Source organism: Peromyscus californicus, unplaced genomic scaffold (genome assembly GCF_007827085.1).
Source record: "Peromyscus californicus insignis strain IS unplaced genomic scaffold, ASM782708v3 Scaffold_7__1_contigs__length_154581171, whole genome shotgun sequence".
In the NCBI taxonomy this organism is placed as follows: Eukaryota; Metazoa; Chordata; class Mammalia; order Rodentia; family Cricetidae; genus Peromyscus; species Peromyscus californicus.
Window position 1 is genome coordinate 114,991,411 of NW_026294595.1, and position 10,388 is coordinate 115,001,798.

The window sequence follows — 10,388 nt, forward strand, 5'->3', positions numbered from 1 at the left end:
ACCACCTTTATTTTGTTCCATAAGTTTAGGTATGTTGTGTATTCATTTTCATTCAATTCTAAATAGTTTTAAATTTCTTAATTTCTGTCCTTACCATTTTTCATTCAGTAGTGAGTTAGATGTTCAGTTTCCATAAGTTTGCAAGCTTTCTGTTGTTTCTGTTTTTGATATCCAGCTTTAATCTGTGGTGGTCAGCTAAGAGGCAGGTTGTTATTTCAATTTTATTGTATCTGTTAAGACTTTCTTTATATCCCAGTATGTGGTCAGTTTTGGAGAAAGTTCCATGAACTGCTAAGAAGGTATATTCTTTTGTGTTTGAGTGAAATGTTCTGTAGATATCTGTTAGGTCCATTTGGTTTACGATATTATTTAGCTCCAGCATTTCTCTGTTTAGTTTTTGTCTGGATGACCTGTCTATTGGCAAGAGTGGAATACTGAATTCATCCACTATCACTGTGTGATGGTCAATATGTGATTTAAACTGTAGTGATGTTTCTTTTACAAACTTGGGTGCCCTTGTGTTTGGTTCATAGATGTTAAGAATTATAATGTTCTCTTGGTGGATTTTTCCTTGATGAGTGTGTAGTGTCTTTCCCTATCTCTTCCGATTAGTTTTGTTTTGAAGTTTATTTTGTTGGATATTAAAATGGTTACTTATATCTTAGGTCCATTTGCCTGGAATATCTTTTCCATTCTTTTACCCAGAGGTGGCATCTATCCTTGATGTTAAGGTGTATTTCTTGGATGCATCAGAAGGATGGATTCTTGTCTTAATTAGGGTTTCTATTGCTGTGAAGAGACACCATGACCAAGGCAACTCTTATAAAGGAAAATATTTAATTGTGTGGCTCACTTACAGTTCAGAAGATCAGTCCATTAATGCCATGGTGGGAAGCAAGGCAGCATACAGGCAGACATGGTGCTAGAGAGGTAGCTGAGAGTTCTTACTTCTTGACTCACAGGCAACAGGAAGAGAACTGAGATACTGGGTGGTATCGAGCATATCTGAGGCCTCAAAGCCTGACTCCACAGTGTCATGCTTCCTCCAACAAGGCTATACTTACTCCAACAAAGCCACACTTTCTAATAGTGCTATTCCCTTTGGGGGCCATTTTCTTTCAAACTACCATAATTCTGTTTTCACATTCATTCTGTCCATCTGTGTCTTTTTATTTGAGTATTGAGACCATTGATGTTGAGAGTTATCAATGAGCAATGTTTGTTGATTCCTGTTATTTTGTTGTTGTAGTATGTCTGCCCCCCACTTGATTTTTCTGGCCTGGGATTATTTATTCCTGTGTTTTCTTCTGTATGGTTAACCTCTCCAGGTTGAAGTTTCTTTCTAGAACCTTCTGTATGGCTTGGTCTGTGCATAGATACTGCTTAAATTTGGCATTTGGCTTTATTATAGAATGTCTTTCTTTCTGTATCTATGGTGATTGAAAGTTTTGCCAGATATAGTATTTTTGGCTGGCATCTATGGTCTCTTAAATTTTGTAGAACATCTGTACAGGCCCTTCTGGCTTTTAGAGTCTTCATTGAGAAATCAGATGCTATTCTAATAGAACTGCTTGTATGTGTGACTTGATCTTTTCCCCCTGAAACTCTTAATATTCTTTGTTCTGCATGTTCAGTGTTTTATTATGTGCTGAGGGGACTTTCTTTTCTGGCCCAACCTATATGATGTTCTGTATGCTGCATCTCCTTCATTAGGTTAGGAAAATTTTCTTCAATAATTTTGTTGAAAACATTTTCTGTGGGTTTGACCTAGGTTTCTTCTCCTCTCTTATTTGTTTTAGTTTTTGTCTTTTCATAGTGTCCTAGATTTCCTGAATGTTTTGTGTCTAGAATTTTTTAGAGTTAACATTTTCTTTGACAGAGGTATCAATTTCTTCTGTCTTTTCTTCAATGCCTGAGATTCTCTCTTCCATCTCTTGTATTCTGTTGGTGAGGCTTGCCTCTGGGCTTCTTGGTCAAATTCCTAAATTTTTCATTTCTATATTTCTCTCAGTTTGGGTTTTTATTTATTCTATTTCCATTTTTAGTTCTTAAACTGTTTTATTCATTTCCTCCCCCTGTTTGTGTTTTCATAAATGGATTTATTTTTTTCCTTGTCTTGTGCTTCAGCTCTGTTGCATTTCCCAGGGCCTACTGCAGTAGAATTGCTGGGCTCTACTGGGTACATAATGTCTTGGCTGTTACTGTGTTCTTACATTTGTGTCTAAGCATCTGGTTTGAGGTGATTGTAATTCTAGATGCTGATATCTGGCAGAATTTTTTTAATGATCTTTAAATTTTAGATTTTTTTACTTTTGTAAGCTATTTAACAGCACTGTGCAAAGCCCTGATTTGTAGTTAAGTTGGAGAAAAGTATGGGTAACCTGACTGGTGTCAGATGTAGTAGGCAGACCAGTCCTGTGAGACTGAGTCCTTCAATTTATAGAGTGTCAGGTTAACTCTGGGTGGATGGTGCCAGAATTGAATAGAATTGTAGAGCACCTAGAGCTGGAGAGTTTGTTGCTATGGAAAAACCTCCCACACAATTGGTATCAGGAGTGTTTTGTGGGTAAAGGGAAACAGAGCTTATTTTCCTTATTTTATTTCTATTCCTCTTTCATAGTCCCAGTTTTTTCTTTGGTATTATTTGGGATAACTGTCATTTTAGTGTTTGAAAGACCTTAGAAGTCAGCTTGGAATCCTATTTACATTTTTGAGAGCAATATACCGGCAGACTCCTGGGTGCTGCAAATACAGTGGTGAGCCAGCCAAACACTGCTCTGTGCTCCCACAAGAGTGTGTGTTGTGGTACATACATGAACAGATCTTCCTCTTATTCCCAACTCAGCAATTCTCTCTGTGCCTTCTGAGATGTTTGACATGTTCCTCCTTAAGCTATGTCTTGGTTTATGTTTTTCACACACCAGGGCTTGAGACAAGGATTTGAAGGCCAGTTGGTTTATTTGGAGACAGAGTAGGCAGGAGAGGGAGTGGGCAAGAAGCAGGGAAGGAAGCCAGTAGCAATGTGTTAATGATAAGACTTCACCAGGTGGACAAATTGAGCTCCTTTCTGTTCGGCACCTCAGTAGATGTTCTACAGAAACTCTCTGTGACACAGCCCACTGAGCAACAAGAAAAGTGAGGAGTTCCTGTCCCTTCCTTAGTGGGTGTTGTTTCTGGGAATATCAACTCCATGACACTTCTGGTCTGCTCTTCTTGTGACCACCTGTGCTCTCATAAGGAGAGAGGAACATGAGCACAGGAAGGAAAGAAGCTCAGGATGCTAAGAGCTGCCCTGTGATAATGCTGAGCCATGCCCAGGGCAGTCGGTTAAACCACTGGTGCTTCAGACACCATCCATCTGCAAGAGGAAGAACACTTACAGATAGTAGCAACAGGGGAGAAAACAGGAGAGGAAATGGGCATGGAAAGCCTGTGTAGCTCATAGATCACAACAGTATTTGATCACTATAGGTAGAAGTTTCTGTCCTGCAAGCCCAAACTTCTGCCTACAAATGGTGCTCAAACATCTTTGCATCGACATCCACATAAAACCTGAGAGAGCTTGGGAAAGAGTTCTAGACACACAGAAATAGAGCCAGGCATAGCTTTCTAGTGTTGTGTCTCTCATGCTGGCCACAATGTTGAGAAGCATCTCCCAGTCACTATCTGCAGACTTGAGCCACTAACCTGAGCCCTGACAGCATGCCATGAGCTAAGTTGCTTAGCAGGTTCCAACAGTCTCTCACATGGGTGGTGATACAGAGAGGCATCTCCTGGCAGCTGCCTGTAGGAAGAGCCAGCCGCCATGCACTACCACCAGACACTAAACTAAGCTACACTGGCAGTGGCTGACATAGCAGTTTAAGATTTGTTTCATGGGATCAAAAAACAATATAGATGCTCAGTAAAAACAGATCCAGACAAAAAAGCCTCTGAATGGGTTACAGTGTGTTTAAAACTATACATAGGCTTGGGAGCGAGAAGGGGAGAAGTATGTACAGTCATAGATTACCTTTAAAAGTTTATATATGTTTAAGGTATTGTGTTAATGCAGCTCATTTAAAAATGTAATACATAAAAAAACAAAAAAAGAAAAATGTAATACATAATTAAGAAATACAGATTAATAAATAGTCATCTATAATAATCAAACTTACTCATGTTAGATATATTTTCAAGGTCATACATAGATAGATATATTTAGATAGATAGATGGTCTTCAAACACTTCAAAGACCTACAGAATATGTCATTTATGTTTAATAATTTAAGGCTTTTTATGACAGTGAGATACATCTACTCCTGACAGCATCAGTTTACTTCAGAGTAGATGATGGGCATCAAAGAAAATCTGTATGAAGTTTGCTTTCCTTGTGGCAAAAGTTAGTTAGCCACTGGGCAAGAAACTGCTCTTGCTTCAATTGCTGACAGTATACTGTCCAAACTGGACCACTAGGATGCAAAACAAAATTGCCAAGATAAGGTAGAACAGTCCTTCAAAATTTCCTGTTTCTCAGAAATGTCTGTCAGATATACTAGGCCTGTAGGCCAAAGTTGGATGCCCCAATGTTACAGAAGAACCTAGAGTGACTGTCCAGGTAGCCAGATGTCCCTGTCACTAGGTAACATTTCACCCTTCTAGGGTCTTTGACAAAACTGAAGACTAAACAGTCATCATAAGTTTTCCTTAGTTATGATAAAAGGTAAATTAAGTATAAAACTTTAGAGTCACAAAGATAAGATAAATTCTCTAAATTTGCCAAATACAAATGGACTGGATATTGTAACTGTAATTCTTACTTAATAACTGTTTTGTTGTATATAATTTTACTATGTTAAAGTTAAAACCTTCCTTTTTAATTATACAAAAAGGGGAAAATGTGGAATATTCCTTTATACTGTGTGAATATATGTTGCTATGACTGGTTTAATAAAGAAGCTAACTGGCTAGTAGTTGGACAGGATAAGGTTAGGAAGAGCCAAACAGAGAATGCTGGGAAGAAAAAGAAAGGTGGAGTCAGAGGAGTATTGAGCAGATGCTAAGAGAAGCAAGATGGACATACTGTAATGAGAAAAGGTACTAGGCCACGTGACAAAGCATAGATAAGAAATATGGGTTAATTTAAATGTAAGAGTTAGCTAGTAACAAGCCCGAGCTATTAGCCAAGCATTTATAATTCATATTAAGTCTCCATGTTGGTTATTTGGGAGCAGCTGCTGGGACAGGAAAACTCCATTTACAAATCACAATCAAGACTGCACATCCCATTCTAAATTATGGGCAAATCAAGTGGAAAAATGATGCCTTCCTTCCTTCCTCTCTTTATTTTTCTTCTTTTATATTTTAGACATTTACACTACAATTACTCAAAATGTGATTTCTTTTTAAGAACAGGATTTTCCAGAGAAAGTTGTAAAGCTTAATTTTTGCTCATTTTAATACTTTTGAAAGTGCAAAAGTGAAAACAGAGGAGATAACAGTGAAAGCTACTTTCGATGGTAACACGAGAGGAGGATAGACTGAGAGCAGGAACAGTGGCACTTTCCTTTAAACCCAGTCCTTCAGAGACTGAGGCATAGACCACTAGGTCAGCTTGGGAAACAAAGCTATAGCCTATCTTAAAAATGAAAACAAGGGGAAAAAAGAAAGGAAAAAGAGAATGAGAAAGGGCAGTGGTAAGGTTGTTATCTACTCTCTGAGCCAGGGAGTCCTTATCTGGAGGATGCTTAGGTTGAATTCTGGTTTCCTCAGAGAAGCCACTGAGGCTCAAAATCCAGAAAGCTGGAGGTTTCAGGTGTGTTGTGCTTCTAGAGAGGCCAGCCAGCACCTGCTGTTTCCCTTGTCGCCTCCGCTGGAATTGATATTTTTAGTTTCATGTTTTTTCTTGTTAGTAACATACTATTGTTAGGATGGCACATTTATTTTTAATGTGGGTTGGTACTTTTTCTTCAAAAAAAAAAAAGATGTGTCTAGAGGAGGTGAATAATTTTCTATGTCAATCATTTATAAGCAAAATAACTCTGGGAAAATAATTTATTTTTTAATGAAGGGAAGCAAGGAATGAAGGGAAGACAGAATTGGTGAGGAAGCTTGTGACTCCTCAGGAAGCAAAACTCAGCATGATACCCCAGTCTCCCTTGCCCACCCTGCCTCCATTTTATTTCTGACCCCTCCCCTTCTCCAATGGGTTACTTATAAATTACCAAAAAAATGAATTCTTGATACCTTACACTCCTTTTGTAAATGAAATAGTGTTGTCTAATTCTGTATTTGTGAACCATTATAAACTTACAGTTAGGTTTTCTTTTCTTTTTTTTTTCTTTTTTTGGTTTTTTGAGACAGAGTTTCTCTGTGTAGCTTTGGAGCCTATCCTGGAACTCGGTCTGTAGACCAGACTGGCCTTGAAATCACGGAGATCCGCCTGCCTCTGCCTTCCGAGCACTTGGATTAAAGGCATGTGCCACGACTGCCCAGCTACAGTTAGATTTTCAGTTGGGACACAAACACACATTCTTTGGGCTTCAACAGTGTTTTCTCTCCACCTACATTCTGAGTAGGGGGCCTTCTTCATTCAGAGGTGAAGCTGTACACTTGCGCAGTGTTTGTGGTTTTGTAAACTCATCCAACAGTCTCATTTTCCTAAGTGAACTGGAAAATGGAGAGGTGAAATGACCCAAACCATAACTTTGTTCTTATTTCTAAAGTCAGAGCCATTCAGTGCTGCTCAGCCACAGCTCACATCTCAGTCCAAAATTGTCAAGGACTTCTGGGCAATGCAACAGGACAACTCAAGTCTTGGTTTTTGAGACCTAAGTCGGAGGAGCCAAATGCCCCCAATTTGTAATCTGGGAGTCTGAATGTCCTAGGCTAGAGTTGCTGATGAGTGGCAGGGTGTTATGTCCTGAAGTGGGTGGGTGCCACCAGATGTTTTTGGAAGTTTCTGATGATTGTTGCATTTTCCACTGTGATAAGACAGATAGACCTCTCCCCTAAATTTCAACTAAGGGAGAAAGGTTCTAAGGGAACCACTGAGGATGCTTAATCTGCCAACTTTATGTTAGAAAACAAAAACAAAACAGAAGAATGCTTAACAGTCTGCAGAAAGGAGCTGACAAAGTTCCCCTTTGGAGTAAGCTTTCTTGAGGTGGTGGTGGGGATCTGGATCTGCGATATAACATTTGGAACATAGAGGTCAGAATGGATTTGGATGTGACACAGCCTAATGATAGGGAGAGGTGTGGTGGTGGGGATCTGGATCGGCGGTATAACATTTGGAACATAGAGGTCAGAATGGATTTGGATGTGACATAGCCTAATGATAGGGAGAAGTGAGGCACATGCCAGAGGACAGAACAAAAGAAAATGAAAGCAAGCGAGAGAAACCAGACTGCCCTTGGAGTCAAATGCCTGTCTACCAGCAACAGGGGTAAGGATGCAAACTTCTCCTTTCAGCAAATAAGCAGGATGAATAACAACATGGAAAGATCAGTAGCTTTTCTAAATACTAGTAGCAAATGTTCTAAGAAAGAAATCGGGAAGACACTCCCATATTGTATCCCTAAACAATTAAAATAGGAATAACCCTAACCACGGTGGTGAAAGACCTGTATTACACTGACTCCTTGTCTCAGTCTCTGCTTTGGGGAAATGGGAAACAGAAGCTAACAGGGTGGCCCTGGTCATTCGCCTCTGTCAAGGTTCCAGGCTACAGAAGACTAGCTCCATTTTGTTCTAGACACATTGTTCACATTGGTCAGTCCATTCTGCTGAACCCTCCAGAGACAGAACTCGCTCACTGGGTAGCATCAGAATACAACAATTCTGCTTTAAACACCCTCTGCTAATGGCTGTGAGGATAGAAAGGGGGGGCTATGTGGGCCCACAAAAGTTTCCTAGTGAGATTTGAGCTTGCTTTACCCAGCAGGGCTGCATTAAGGGATGGCTTGACCATGTGTGTGGTTACCAGGTGATTGGAAGGGTTTGCACTTGGCTGTGCTAGGGGGAGGTCTTTTGCTCCACCCCTTGGCATTCCTATAAAAAGCCCTTTAGAAGAGCTAGGAGGGGCTGATAGATATTGATCTGGGGCCTCCCGAAGCTATCCTGTGTTTCTGTCTGTTTCTCTTTCCACTATATTTCTATCTTTTTTTTTATCCCTCTCTCCTCAAGAGTACCCTGGGAAAAATGGGAAAATGTGGGAGCCGGTCTCCCACAGAGGAAATCAAGGAAACATGGGAAAGGAAAGGCTCACTCTCACCAGCTGAAAAATCAAGACTGTCAGCACAATTAGCAACATGTTCTCTGAAGATTTCCTGTGTGTGGACGATGTTATTCCTATGTAGGGATACTTAACATTAATAACATTAAAATAGCACTCAACCATGCTAAGGCCCTAGTGTGTGTGACATTTACTCCTTTTTCTGATATTTTCAAGGAATCTCACAAGACTTTTGTTTACAATAAAAACACCCTTTCCTTTGAACCCAATGACCTAGGATATCCTTATCAGTAGTAATCCTATCCAACACACCCCAAGAAAGACCCCATGATCCCCTTCAAGTCCTTAGTCACCCTTTGAAGATGGGAATTCAGAATCCACCAAAATCATTTATGGGTCTATGTAAAAATAACAAAAGGCAACTCAAGAGGAAACTCACATCCACCCTCTTAACTCTTGCACTTAAATTTACGTTAAAAATCTGTTTTAATAAATTCCCACTCTGCTTCATACTGGCTCATCCTGAAATTCTTTTCTATGAAGTGAGGAATCCTGACAGCATCTGAAGGGAGGTCTTGTAACTCCCGAGGCTGCAGGTGACAGCAGCAGAGAGCTGGGTCTCGGGCCCTCCGGCTATTGATTTGCCCCATCTGAAAAAGAAAGCTGATCATTGTTCTACGTGTCCATAAAACAGGAAGAAAAAAATATTTACTTCACAGACTGTCTGGGAGGATGAAGGCAACTAACCCAAGAAAATGCTAGCCACACTGTGGGTGCACTGACAGTTGGGTCTTCTCTCTCCTACACCATACACTGCAAGCTTCCTGAGGACGAAGACCAGAGAAAACTCATATCGATTTCTCAAGTTCTTCGAAGGTACCTGGGACACAGTCAATGTTCAGTGGATCATTGAATTGGAGGAGTGAGAAGTGCAGAAAGCAGCTGTCCTGCCTCTATCCCCTCAGGCCTTTCAGTGCTTTGAAAGTAAAACTGTTAACTTTGACTACCGGAAACCTGTTTGCCCAAGGCAGTGGTTCTAACCTGTGGGTTGAGACCCTTTGGGGGATAGAACGACCCTTTCATAGGGATCACCTATCAGATATCCTATAAATCAGATATTTACAATTCATAACAGTAGCAAAATTATAGTTATGAAGTAGCAACAAAATAATTTTATGGTTGTGTGTGTGGGGAGGGTCACCGCAACATGAGGAACTGAATTAAAAGGTCGAAGCATTAGGAAGGTTGAGAACCACTGGCCCAAGGGCTTTGTATAGGGCACCATCTATCTGTGTGGGAGCTCAGGCAATTAATGTCCCCCAAAGAACTCATCAGTAATGACATCTGTAAATTCCTGCTTTCCTTGCTCCATAGGCAGAATATGTAGAGAGTACATGTTCTACCCCATCTACCAGAAATCTGCCCTAAACTCCAGTGGCCAGGGGTGGTGCCTTTGATATCCACCCTAGTGTTTCCTTCTTGCCTGTTTTTCTTGAGATCCCCTCCAGGTAAACCACTTACACAGAAGCCCCTACTCAGCTTGTAGGGGACCCTAAACGATGAGAAAGGAATTGAGTTTGAAGTGTTTGTGACACACGAGGCCCTCAGAAGTGAGGCCCTTCCCTGCTCACCACTTCCATCCCTCCTCCACCTGGCTTGAGATCTTTGTATAAGCTTCTTGTCTCCCTCTCTTTCACCCTGGGCCAGCACACTTGCCAAGTCTCAGCTGCCTTCTTGCTGGCTGTGGTGGCATCTGTTTTAGATGGCTGATTTTCAGGCCCCTCAGCAGTCCCACGACTGATGTAGCAAAGTGAATCTTGTGTTTTCTAGGCACTAAGATGACCTCAGCTTGCTCAGGACTCATCATCCTGATCGGATTTGCCTGCTGTCATGAAGATAGTGACTGAAGGTCATTACTTTTCTCTTGGATTCTATTAAGAGTCTCTCTGTACATTTGCTTGTGGGTCTGTGTGCTCCCTGCTAAATAATGTGGTGAACAGTACAAAATGCTATTTTGCCATGGTAGGAAAATGCCAGTGGCTTTCCAGAGGGAGGCTCTTTCTCCCTTGGTCTGTCATCTTGAAGCTGTCCTCAGTGGTGGCACCAGAGAAGAGGCCCAGAAATGGACATTTTGGTGACTTGTAAGATACTAGTCTGTAAAGTCTGCTTTCCA